This window comes from Heterodontus francisci, chromosome 8, assembly GCF_036365525.1.
Source record: "Heterodontus francisci isolate sHetFra1 chromosome 8, sHetFra1.hap1, whole genome shotgun sequence".
In the NCBI taxonomy this organism is placed as follows: domain Eukaryota; kingdom Metazoa; phylum Chordata; class Chondrichthyes; order Heterodontiformes; family Heterodontidae; genus Heterodontus; species Heterodontus francisci.
Genome location: NC_090378.1, coordinates 83,519,335 through 83,533,078, shown reverse-complemented (window position 1 = coordinate 83,533,078; position 13,744 = coordinate 83,519,335). Strand labels below are relative to the sequence as shown.

The window sequence follows — 13,744 nt, the reverse complement described above, 5'->3', positions numbered from 1 at the left end:
GCTAATTGAATCAGGGAGTATTCCCATTGTCTTCTTCATGCAACTGTCTTTTAGAATGCAAATATGCAGCCATGTTTCCAGCCACTGTTGTGGTCTTTTTAAACAAGTTATTTCAAGTTCAGTAACAGTTCAAGAATAATGTTTCATATGACAAAATTAATATGTCTCATTTTGGCATGTGTGGTTTCCATCACAGTATGCGCAAGAGGGAAGAATGGAAGAGCACAGAGATCTCAGAGGGTTGTAAGGCAAAGCACAAGGTATCCATCAACTGTCTGTGAACAGTGCTATGGAAGATCTCTCATCTTCTCTCACCTTTACATGGTCTATTTCCGACACTTCCCTTCCCTTTCTCAACCTCTCTGTCTCCATAAGCCCACCGACTCCCATGGCTACCTTCACTACACTTCCTCACACCCTGTTTCTTGTAAGGACTCCATCCCATTCTCCCAGTTTCTCTGTCTCCATTGCATCTGCTCTGATGATGCAACCTTCCAATGCAGCACTTCTGACATATCTTCCTTTTTCCTCAACCGAGGATTCCTCCCCACTGTAGTTGATAGGGCCCTCAACCGTGTCCGACCAATTTCCCGCACTTCTGCCCCTCACCCCTTCCCCTCCTTCCCAGAACATGACAGGGTTCCCCTTGTCCTCACTTTCCACCCCAGCAGCCTCCACATCCAAAGGAGCATTCTCCTTCATTTCCGCCACCTCCAGCGTGATGCCACCACCAAACACACCTTCCCTTCCCCTCCCCGTCAGCATTCCAAAGGGATCGCATCCTCCGCGACGCCCTGGTCCACTCCTCCATCACTCCCTACACCTCATCCCCTTCCCACGGCACCTTCCCATGCAATCGGCAGAGGCGTAATACCTGCCCTTTGACCTCCTCTCTCCTCACCATCCAAGGCCCCAAACACCCCTTCCAGGTGAAGCAGCGATTTACTTATACTTTCTTCAATTTAGTACACTGTATTCGCTGCTCACAATGTGGTCGCTTCTATTTGGGGAGACCAAATGCAGATTGGGTGACCATTTTGCGGAACACCTCCGCTCAATCCGAAAGCATTACCCCGAGCTTCCGGTCACTTGCCACTTCAACATGCCCTCCCTGCTCTCATGCCAACATTTCTGTCCTTGGTCAGCTCCAGCATTTCAGTGAACATCAACGTAAGCTCAAGGAGCAGCACCTGATCTTTCAATTAGGCACTCTTCAGCCTTGCGGACTGAACATTGAGTTTAATAACTTCAGAGCATGACTGGCCTTTTAAAAAATATTTTTATATTTTTTATTTTATTTTTTAACCATGTGCCTGTTTCTCTTGTAGACAGAGCTGCTCCTTATTCCGTTATTAACACACTCTCTAGACTAATGCTTTGCCTTTCACTACAAACATTACCACACTCTTTGCCTTTGTCCCAGGACAGCTTTGTTATTTAATCACTCCTGCCCTCTGCCCTATCACACACCTCTCCTTTTGTTCTCTTCTCCACCACCTCCCCACCCTCTTCATTTGCTTAAAACCTAATTCTTTTCTAACCTTTGCCAGTTCTGATGAAAGGTTACAGACCTGAAACGTTAACTCTGCTTCTCTCTCCACAGATGCTGCCTGATCTGCTGAGTATTTCCAGCACGTAATGTTTTTATTTCAAATTTCCAGCAACTGCAGTATTTTGCTTTTATTACTATGGAAGATCCCGTAGTGTTAAAGTGAAATAAGCAATCATAGGGCGGCACAGTGGCACAGTGGTTAGCACTGCAGCCTCACAGCTCCAGGGACCCGGGTTCGATTCCGGGTACTGCCTGTGTGGAGTTTGCAAGTTCTCCCTGTGTCTGCGTGGGTTTTCTCCGGGTGCTCCGGTTTCCTCCCACAAGCCAAAAGACTTGCAGGTTGATAGGTAAATTAGCCATTATAAATTGTCACTAGTATAGGTAGGTGGTAGGGACAGGTGGGGATGTTTGGTAGGAATATAGGATTAGTATAAATGGGTGGTTGATGTTCGGCACAGACTCGGTGGGCCGAAGGGCCTGTTTCAGTGCTGTATCTCTAATCTAATCTAATAATTAGAACCAGAGAATAATAATTCACTGGATTCTCTAAATATTAAAATTAGAAAGTTACACCCTATATCGAAGAAAAAGGAAATTAAAAAATCTATTCAGAAATAGTAGTATGGCTTCACGGGGCTGTTGATGGCACAGCAACCAGGCATTTAGAACCTGAGTGAACAGGGCAAGAAACTGTGTATCTCCTTAGCTAATCAGATTGAAAGATTGTGAAATTAACAGTGCAAGGACTGAGAAGGAAGTGTAAATTAGAGTGTGTCAATTCAATGTCAAATCAGGTACAGAAAAAAAAATAAAGAGAGGGAAGGAAAGATTGGATTTAAAACAAAAGAAAGGAAAAATGAATGATTTTAAATGTTACATATTTTAAAATCTCCAACGACAATTAAAACTTGAAGGAATTAAATTCCATACTTTTAATAGTTCATTTATGGAGCAAGAAAGGTTGTTTTTCAGTGATTAACGCCGGTCACTTCGATAAAAAGGTACTTAAGACTGAAATGGACGAGCCTTAACTTTCCATAGCAAACTTAGTTCACATCTACCACACAAGTACAGAAACGTCACATCATTCAATGTGTTTCAATGGTGAGCCAGACAGCGAGATGCCAATTTTGTGAAGCTAATGGCAGAGTGGCGCATCTCCAACAGCAACTTCAGTTTTCCACAATTACCCTTGCAACAAGTTTATGTAGCATTTGCACATAAATAATAGCGATAGCGTCATTAGCTTTGCCATTATTTTGACAGCAAATTATTGCCCAATATTTCTAAATGTAAGTATCAAAAGTCAACTATATAAACGCTAACCGTGAATACTGAAGCCACTCACAATCTTTCAATAGAAATTGCATTTTATATGTTTCCAGCACTGACACAGGCAGCCTCGCAAGTGATCTTTCCAATAGGTCATAGCTTTATCACTCAAAACTTTCTGTCATTCAAATCTGCCAGCCTCAGCTAAGCAAATGTTATCTCTCAACTGATCCATTAAATAAAAACACTATTACAGAAGTGAAACTGGAAGTGAGGCTTTGCATCTCAGTATCGGAGGAAGGGTCCAACTCAGAACACACAAACCTATTTGATTGTATCATTACACTGCGTGCTTTCAGGCTGCCTCCCCAAAAATGCTCACTGGCTGTTGTAATATATGGAGGAACATAGGTGGAAAGCTAGATCCCATAGTGCTGATCCCAAGGCTGAAAAGAACAGGAAATAGGTCTAGTTAACTTAGGAAGTAATAATTACATAACAGCAATCTTGGGTTTTAAAAGCCTGTAGATTATAGGAGCAGACACTGGGAAGTACAATGTTCGACACTTTTGAGGGTTTGTTAAAAAAATAAGTTAGCTATAGCAGAACAGTGGGATTTCAACAGAGAGGAGGAACAGCATGTCGGACAGCATAATAAGAACATAGGACCAGTCCAGAATAAGATAATTTTGTCACTTTGCCCAATTAAGCTCATTCCTCCGGTACAACTCACCAGGTCTAACATCCAACGGTGCATTAACTCCCTTAATATCCTTGCCTCTATTAAGTCTGACAAATTATTGCAAGCATTTATAATCGGTTGAATAAAAAAAATTTCCAATGTCAATATTACAATGTAAATTAGTCAATAGTAAATTTAAGTCTTCTCCTTGTAGTGAAACTTACTTTGAAGTAATCTTTCAAATATAGCTTTTCTATAGCTTTAATATATCTTCTTCTTTGGCCTCCTTATCTCGAGAGACAATGGGTAAGCGCCTGGAGGTGGTCAGTGGTGTGTGAAGCAGCGCCTGGAGTGGCTATAAAGGCCAATTCTAGAGTGACAGGCTCTTCCACAGGTGCTGCAGAAAAATTTGTTTGTCGGGGCTGTTACACAGTTGGCTCTCCCCTTGCGCTTCTGTCTTTTTTCCTGCCAACTGCTAAGTCTCTTCGACTCGCCACACTTTAGCCCCGCCTTTATGGCTGCCCGCCAGCTCTGGCGAACGCTGGCAACTGACTCCCACGACTTGTGATCAATGTCACAGGATTTCATGTCGCGTTTGCAGACGTCTTTAAAGCGGAGACATGGATGGCCGGTGGGTCTGATACCAGTGGCGAGCTCGCTGTACAATGTGTCTTTGGGGATCCTGCCATCTTCCATGCGGCTCACATGGCCAAGCCATCTCAAGCGCCGCTGACTCAGTAGTGTGTATAAGCTGGGGATGTTGGCCGCCTCGAGGATGTCTGTGTTGGAGATACGGTCCTGCCACCTGATGCCAAGTATTCTCCGGAGGCAGCGAAGATGGAATGAATTGAGACATCGCTCTTGGCTGACATACGTTGTCCAGGCCTCGCTGACATAGAGCAAGGTACTGAGGACACAGGCTTGATACACTCGGACTTTTGTGTTCCGTGTCAGTGCGCCATTTTCCCACACTCTCTTGGCCAGTCTGGACATAGCAGTGGAAGTCTTTCCCATGCGCTTGTTGATTTCTGCATCTAGAGACAGGTTACTGGTGATAGTTGAGCCTAGGTAGGTGAACTCTTGAACCACTTCCAGACCGTGGTCGCCAATATTGATGGATGGAGCATTTCTGACGTCCTGCCCCATGATGTTCGTTTTCTTGAGGCTGATGGTTAGGCCAAATTCATTGCAGGCAGCCGCAAACCTGTCAATGAGACTCTGCAGACACTCTTCAGTGTGAGATGTTAAAGCAGCATCGTCAGCAAAGAGGAGTTCCCTGATGAGGACTTTCCGTACTTTGGACTTCGCTCTTAGATGGGCAAGGTTGAACAACCTGCCCCCTGATCTTGCGTGGAGGAAAATTCCTTCTTCAGAGGACTTTAATATATACTTTAGCTTTAATACATACTTTTTATAATATATACTTTCTATAGCTTTAATATGTACTTTCCTCTACATTTTAATTTAATAAACTAAACATTATAAACAAGCAGATCACCACCTGACTGTTAAAACGGTAAATATTTAATGGTTCAGATAAAAAAATTTTTAACATAGGAACATAGGAGCAGGAGTAGGCCATTCAGCCCATCGAGCCTGCCCTGCCATTCAATAAGATCATGGCTGATCATCCACTTCAATGCCTTTTTCTCACACTATCCTCATGTCCCTTTATGTCATTGGTATTTAGAAATCTGTCAATCTCTACTTTAAACATACTCAATGACTGAGCTTCCACAGCCCTCTGGGGTACAGAATTCCAAAGAGTCACAACCCTCTGAGTAATGAAATTTCTCCTTATCTCTGTCCGAAGTGGCTTACCCCTTATTTTGAAATTGTGTCACCTGGTTCTAGACTCCCCAACCAGGGGAAACATCTTAGCTGCATCTACCCTGTCTATCCCTTTAAGTATTTTGTAGGTTTCAATGAGATCACCTCTCATTCTTTGAAACTCTACAGAATATAGGCCCAGTTTCCCCAATCTCTCTTCATAGGACAGTCCCGTCATCCCGTGAACAAGTCTGGTGAACCTTTGCTGCACTCCCTCTATGGCAATAATATCCTTCCTACGGTAAGGGACCAAAGCTACACACAGTACTCCAAGTGCGGTATAACCAAGGTTCTATACAATTGAAGCAAGAATTCACTACACCTGTACTCAAATCCTCTTGTGATAAAGGCTAACATACCATTAGCCTTCTTAAAAGCTTGCTGCACCTGCATGTTCGCTTTCAGTGACTTATTGACCAGGACACCCAGGTCCCTTTGTATATCTACATTTTCTAATCTCTTACCATTTAAGAAATACTCTGCACATCAATTCCACCAACCAAAGTGGATAACCTCACATTTTTCCACATTATATTCCATCTGCCAAGTTCTTGTTCACTCATTAAGCCTGTCCAAATCCCGTTGAAGCCGCTTTGCATCTTCCTCACAACACACATTCCCACCTAGTTTTGTGTCATCTGCGAACTTGGAAATATTACATTTGGTCCCCACATCCAAATCATTGATATATATTCTGAGCAGCTGGGGCCCAAGCACTGATCCCTGCGTTACCCACTAGTCACAGCCTGCCAACGCGACAATGACCCATTTATTCCTACTCTCTGTTTTCTGCCTGTTAACCAGTCCTTAATACATGACAATATATTATCTCCTAACCCATGTGCTTTAATTTTGCTAACCAACCTCCTGTGGGGGGACTTTATCAAAAGCCTTCTGAAAATCCGGGTACACCACGTCCACCGACTCCCCTTTAACAATTCTGTTGGTAACATCCTCAAAAACTCCAACAGGTTCATCAAACATGATTTCCCATTGATAAATCCATCCGTGTGCCCAATCAGATCATTATTATCCAAGTGTCCATCTATCACATCCTTTAGAATAGATTCTAGCATTTTCCCAATGACTGATGTAAGGCTAACAGGTCTGTAATTCCCTGTTTTCTCACTCCCTCTTTTCTGAAATAGTGGGGTGACATTTGCTACCTTCCAATCTGCAGGAACCATTCCAGTATCTATAGAATTTTGGAAGATGATCACCAATGCATCCACTATATCCATAGTTACCTCTTTCAACACTCTGGGATGTAGAATATCAGGTCCCAGGGACTAATCAACCTTCAGCCCCATTAATTTCTCCAATACAACCTTCTTACTAATACTAATTTCCTTCAATTCCTCATTCTCCCTAATCCCTTGGATCTCTAATTCTGGGAGATTTCTTGTATCTTCCTCAGTGAAGACAGATACAAAGTAATCATTTAGCTTTTCTGCCATTTCTCTATTCCCCTTTATAAATTCTCCTGACTCTGCCTGTAAGGGACCCACATTTGTCGAAGCCAAACATTTCCTTTTTACATACCGATAGAAGTTTTTACAGCCCCCTTTTATGTTTTTAGCAAGCTTACATTCACATTCTATTCTCCCTTTCTTTATCCTCCTTTGCTGTATTCTAAAATCCTCCCAATCCTCAGGTTTACTATTATTTCTGGCAACTTTATAGGCCTTTTCTTTTAATCTTATATAATCCTTAACTTCCTTTGTTGGCTATGGTTGGCTGCCTTTACTTTTGGAGATTTTGTGATCTGAAGGAATGTATAGTTACTGTGAACTATGTAATATTTCTTTGAAGAGTACCCATTGCCTATGTACTGTCATACCTTTTAAAGCATTTCCCCAATCCACCTCAGCCAATTTGCCCCTCATACCTTCATAATTTCTTTTGTTCAAATTTAACAACCTGGTTTTACTTACAAACCTCACTTTCAAACATAACGTAAAATTCAAACATATTATGGTCACTCATCCCTAAAGGCTCTTTTACAACAAGATTATTAATTAGCCCTTTCTTATTACTAGATCTTTCTCAATACTAGATCTAAAGTAGCCTGTTCTCTAGTCGGTTCCTCAACATACTGCTCTCGAAAACCACCCCTAATACACTCCAGAAACTCGCCCTTCCCAGCATTAGTGGTCATTAGGTTTACCTAGTCTGTATGCATTTCAAAAAGCTGTTATTCATATAAAAAGCTGGATATCGTTATAGTACCAGTATATTTTCTCAGTATGGGATTTACAGGACAGTTTATTGACAGCCTAATTGTGCATATTTGTAAAGATCTAAGCAAGTACAGGTGGGGCAGAACAGCTGGACTGGGGAAATAGGCCTATCCAATCCCTTTCAGGGGTGTTGATGGGTTCAGTCATTTTTTTCTGTAAAACTGGAGACCAGTGGTGGTGATATGTTTTCATCAGCATAACCCCATCTCCTTCTGCTAGGGTGTGTTCTGGGCTTGTGAGAGGGGACCTGTTGCAAAGGTCTTCAATCTTCATGTCACTACCAGTGATAGTCTGTGTACCTCAGATGGATCCTGCACCCTCAGGTACAGGCCAAGCAGACATGGGAGTGGACTTGAGGGTTATCATTGCTAATTATAGTCTTTTCCATGGTCTTGGATGCTTGCCAAAAAACAAAGGATTCAAGCACAGGATCAGATATGTATCAGTATGCCATTCTGGGCATATTTTCTCCAGCATCCATCCAACAGAGGGGAACAGAATCTCCAATTCACCTCCTTATCCATAAATTCTAGCACTTAAGAGCATCTCTAGACTTTGTTCCTAAATCATGCCTTTTACACAGAATCCTCCTGTTACTCTTCCCTATGCCCCTCTCCATTGTACCTTCATCCTTTTTGTAGTGATGACTATAGGTGAATATAGTCATTCAGATATGGTGAGACCAGTGCATTATCAAGTTTTAGCATAATCTCCCTAATTCTACTTTAATGTCTGCCTATGTATTCCAACATTTTATGAACTTTATTAATAACTATGCCAGATTACTCCTAGGTACCTTTCAAAGATTCCCTGTGGCAATGTTTTTGTTGCACTTTAATACACCCAATGAGCAATGCTTTATATTTGCCAAACAAAACATTTTACTCATCTGTTTGCCCACTTGCACAATTCCCTGCAAATAACTAACTGCAACTTCTGTTCCAAATATTCTTCCTATTTTGGCCTTGTCTACAAAATTGACAAGTTTATAATTGGCTTCAGCATATGCAGACTAGAAAAAGCACAGACTGCTTTGGAATTCAACTCAGCACCTCCACTCCCATCTAACACTACTCCTCTCACAAGTACTCTCTGTCAGCTACCTTTTAATTAATTTTGTATCTAGCACCCTATTCTATTCTGAATTCCCAAGGCTTTTAGATTAATTAGAAATATTTCATTTAAAACTGTTAAAACTTATCTTAAAGTCCAAATAAACTATTTTATCTGCTATTTAACTTAATTATGTCATCACAGTTAGGCAGAATTTTCCTATTCTAAATCCATGCTTGCTGTTTGCCATTAGTCTATTGTTGAACAGCGAATTCGCCAGCCTACTTCTTGGAATGTAGAATCAGTGAATCTTACAGCACACAAGGAAGCCATTTGGCCCACTGTGTTGTGCCATCTCCTTGTGTCATGCAGGCCCCCACCTGCCTGAAGTAACTTGGGATAAGTTAAAAGCACTGTCTACGGAGGAGTTGAGGAAAATGGCTAAGCAGTGTGGGATCACTGTACGTGGCAAGGCTAGGAAGTCTGAACACCTAAGGCTAGTGGCCAACCATTTTTCCCTTCAACCTAAAGAAGCAGAAGCAGTGTTAGAAGCAGATCCGGACAGAGTACTGCTAGCAAAGTTACTACTGGAACAAAGGAAACTTTAATTAGAGGAGAGGGAGAAAGAGAGAGCCTTCCAGAAGGAATGTGAAGAAAATGAAAGACAGGAGAAGCAACGAGAGCGGGGGGGGGGGGGGGGGGGGGGCGGGGGAGAGAGACAGAAAGAGCGAGAGAGAGAGAGAATATTCCAGAAAGAATTTGAAGAGAGAGAGCTGAAGCGGCTTGAGTTAACTAGGGGGAGACAGAGCAACCCCAGTGAAAGCATAGCCAATATGGAGGAACAGAATTCAGGGTTGGATACAAAATTGTTAAAACTAGCTCAATTTAATTCCAAAATTCAATGAGGAAGATGTGGAAGCATATTTTGTGCCTTTTGAAAAACTGGCAAGGCAGCTAAAATGGTCAGCTGATCTCTTTTACTACAAAGCAAGCTAACTGGAAAAGCCCATGAGGTTTATTCCCTGTTGCCAGATGAGAGTTCATCAAATTATGAACTGACCAAAAATGCTATCCTCGGGGCATATGAATTAGTACCAGAAGCCTATCGCCAAAAGTTTAGAACCCTCAAGAAGCTAGCTAATCAAACCTATCTGGAGTTTGAAAGAAGCAAGCAGCTGGCGTTTGACCAGTGGCTGACGGCTCTTAAAGTAGAGCTCAGCTATGAGAATCTCAGAGAAGTAATTCTGTTAGAGGAATTTAAACACTCTCTCCCCTCTCCATAAAGACACAGCAGGTTCAGAGAGCCCGGCAAGCAGCCGTTCTAGCTGATGAATTTGCTTTAATTTATAAGTCGGTTTCCCAGAGGAGAACCTTTCCGAATCACCACCACATTTCCGAAAAGGACAAAGGGTGGGAAAGTGATCTCCGCCCAGGCAGTCCTGGGAGAAAAAGGAAAGCAGGAGACACGGAGGCCCTCCTCCAGCCAAAAATGAAGGTGCTGTGAGCAAGAGTGAGACCCGGAGACCTGTGTGCTTCCATTGTAATAAAGCAGGGCATTTAAAAGCTGACCGCAGGAAACTAAAGGGAAAACTGGTAGGGTTAATCAGGGCACACCCTCTCAGTGAAGACGGGAACCTGATGCAAAGCAATGCAAAACAAGCTGTGGCTTGAACCGCACGAAGAGTGAGATCCAGGAAGCTTACGGTTGCAAATGCAGGAAAAGTTAATAGGATTCCTGAAGATTATCAGGGTTCTGTGTCTGAACAGAAAGTAACCCCATACCCCTCGAGTGGGACAAGCAAGCCTATAGTGATTCTCAGGGGCACAGCGGCCACTAGATACCTTTTACTGAGTAAAGGCCTGACCTTTCCCCCAGAGAGTGCAGTGAACACCAAAATGGTGGTGAATGGTATTGGAGGGCAATGTATGCCTGTATCTGTACACCGGGTGCACCTGGGGTGCGACCCAGTTTCGGCACCGGTGACTGTAGGGATTGTCCCTAGTTTGCCTGTGGACGGGGTTGACCTGCTCCTCATTAATGATCTGACAGGTGAAGGTGGTAGCCCCCCAACAGTAGTGAAAGAAAGACTGCAGGAGATCTTTCTGCAGAGACAGGGCAATGGCTGGAGATGGACCCCTGCAGTTTCCCTGAATGTATTGTGGATCAGGCCATGATCAAACCAGTTCCCCCAGAGGAGAATGCATTGACACTACAGACAGATGACCATGAGATCTGTCTGTCCGAGACTTTCTTTGGAAAGTTAGGAGACCCAGGGAATGAATTAAATGGATTTTCCCTAGCAGAGGTTCAGCGAGCCGACCCAGTATTGCAAGAACTGGCACAGACTGCCCAGTCTGAAAATGAAGCAGATGGAGTCCCTGATTGCTACTATTTAAAGAATGAGGTACTGATGAGGAAATGGAGTTCTCCTCACAGACCTGAGAGCAAGGAGTGGACAGTAGGCCACCAGTTAGTGGTGCCACGGAGGTACCGGAGAGAAACATTAACAAGGGCCCACGAGACTACAGTGGCTGTACATGCTGGTTTACGAAATACCAAAGCCCGCATAAGACAGCAGTTTGACTGGCCAAAACTCCACAAAGGTGTGGTGGAGTACTGCAGGAGTTGCCACATGTGCCAGCTTGAGAGGAAACCCCAACCTACAGTGAAACCCGCACCCCTAAGTCCTGTGCCAGTGTTAAGAGGACCCTCCAGCAGAGGGCTGGTGAACTGCAAGGGTGAACGCTAAGAACAAAAAGGGACAGGGAGGCACAAGGCTGGCAAAAGGTTAAACTGGGAAGGGGAAAAAGTGACTAAGAGGGCAGGAGGAATCCCGGATGAAAGCCCCTACTGTCTGGATAACCAAACCCAAAAGATTTGAAAAGTTCGACCCCACATCCTCCTACGTAAATGCAGACTCTAGAAGCACCCCACCAGGGTTGCTAACAGTTTTTACAGGAAACTGCAGTGACAAAGACACCATGAGGGTGATGCCTCACCTCGTCGAAGTGCCACAGGGGAGTGCAGTAGAGTCTGCACAAATACCTGCAGGCAGGAGTGTCCCAGAGAACAAAGGGGAGAGTAACAAAGAATCCTCCCCCACAGTCAGGGAAAAAGAGAACCACACATCCCCTGAAGTCAAAAGCCTTTGCATGGCTCAGCAAAGCACTGCAAAAGAGTTCAGGATAGCCCCACCCACTACTGACTGTCTTGGGAAAAAATTTCAATTTAGGGCTAATTAAATCTAACTCCATCCGTCGCCCCCCCCACCCCCCCCCCGCCCCCCGGCTGACCTCAACAGGAACAAAGACCCTAGGCAGTCATGGCAATGGGAAAACTGAAGAAAAATTCCCCAAAGAACTGCATGTTTATTGGGATGCCAAAAAGGGGGGAATTAGAGTAGCACTGGCATAAGAAAAGACAGGTAATTTTTAATAAGCTTTAGGATTTGTGAACGAATGAGGGAAATACAAGGTTTTTGTTCCGTATCTTATATTTTTCTCTCAATTCTTTTAATGAAATGCGCTTTGAAATGAAATGCCCCTGAGTGTGGAGGTGTCATGCACGCACCCACCTGCCAAGAATGAGACACATTAATTTCGCCATATGGGCATTAAATTTCAAATTGTTGTTGGGAAGAAGAGAAGGCCTGTGACAAGGAGTTGCTAGGTCCCTGGCTGGAAAGACATTTTGCATATTAACAGATGGTGCGTGGAACAAAGGAGCTATCCCCTGCTCCCAATACAATCCACAAACAGACGCGGTCAAACCAGTTAGTCACATGACTAACTTACTTGGCAGTCTGGGTTTTTTTATGAATTGTACAATTTTGAACTGAGAGTCGGCAGAAAGCAGAATGCTCCTGGATTGAAAAGACCTCCCCTAGCTGGCTCGCCACAGCCTCTTCTGTCTGCTCCCATCTCTTTCTCACGGAACTCCAAAACCCACTGAAGACATATGAACCAAGGGAGAAAAGTCTCCGACAATGAACAAGATTTAAGAAGAATACTGGGCCCCAAGGAAAAGCATGACCTACCTACAATCAAGGACTCTACAGTGAGCTCGAAGCACAGTGACAAAACAAATCCTCTTCAGAGATTGCCTCAAACATTTCCACTTTATTTTTCTTCTGCTCTTTTCTGTCCGTTTGCATGTGTGCATCGTGTATGCATGCTAGCATGGGCGCGTCGTCTATCCATAGGCGTTAACCGAATTAGAGTTTAAGTTTAATAAATTTCAATCTTTCCTCTTTAAACCTAAGAAAACCTGTTTGTGTTGGTTTCTTTGCCTTATAATTGGAAAGCGGTGAACAAGGATTCACTAAGGGGGAGCTAGAAACACGGCATGTTTAAAATTAAATCCTGTTACAGTAAGACCAGGTGAAGGCTGAAAGGGAACCCTAGACCTCTTTCTCACCTGGTCGTAACATCTTGAAAGAACTATCCAATTAGTCCCACTCTCTTGCTCTTTCCCCATAATCCGACAAGTTTTTCCTTTCAGGTATATACACAATTCACTTTTGAATGGTTAAAAAAATGGAGAAGATCAAGAAGAGATTTGAAAGAGGTTTTCAAAATCATGAGGGGTCTAGACAGAGTAGATCGGGAGAAACTGTTCCCATTGGTGGAATTATTGCTTATTGATGAGAAGCTAATGAGCCTTTTGTCACCTGGGTCAGGTTTGTTTGCTTGCTCCAGTCCAGCGAAATATCAGTGACAATGATTCCTTCATGCTGGTAGTCAGTCCACCATTGACTTTCCTTATGTCTGTGAGCAGATCTGAACACCCTGGAGATTAACATACCTGGGATAAATGGGATGTTAACATATCCCATCTGTCCCAGATTCATTAGTCTTTTGTCATTATAACTTTTTTCAGCCCCTTTATCAAGTATCACTGCTTCATCGATTTCAAAATGTTCTATGAAATTTAGTACGGAACAATTACTGGATAGCAAGTTAGCATTATCGTCTTTAACAAATACTTGTAGAAAATATACATTAATTATTTTGTCTCATCATTGAGATTATCATAATTCTTATCCTCTCGAAATCTAGCTTTCTCTCTAATTACTTCCAAAGCTTTTTCCATTCTTTTTGTACAAACTTATTTCC

The 13,744-nt window shown here is 43.1% G+C and overlaps 1 protein-coding gene across 1 annotated transcript in view; it reads right to left on the bottom strand.

Annotated features, from left to right (window-relative positions):
- Window positions 1-13,744, bottom strand: part of dph5 (diphthamide biosynthesis 5) — a 121,673-nt gene that overhangs the window by 61,639 nt on the left and 46,290 nt on the right. The window lies entirely within an intron of this gene.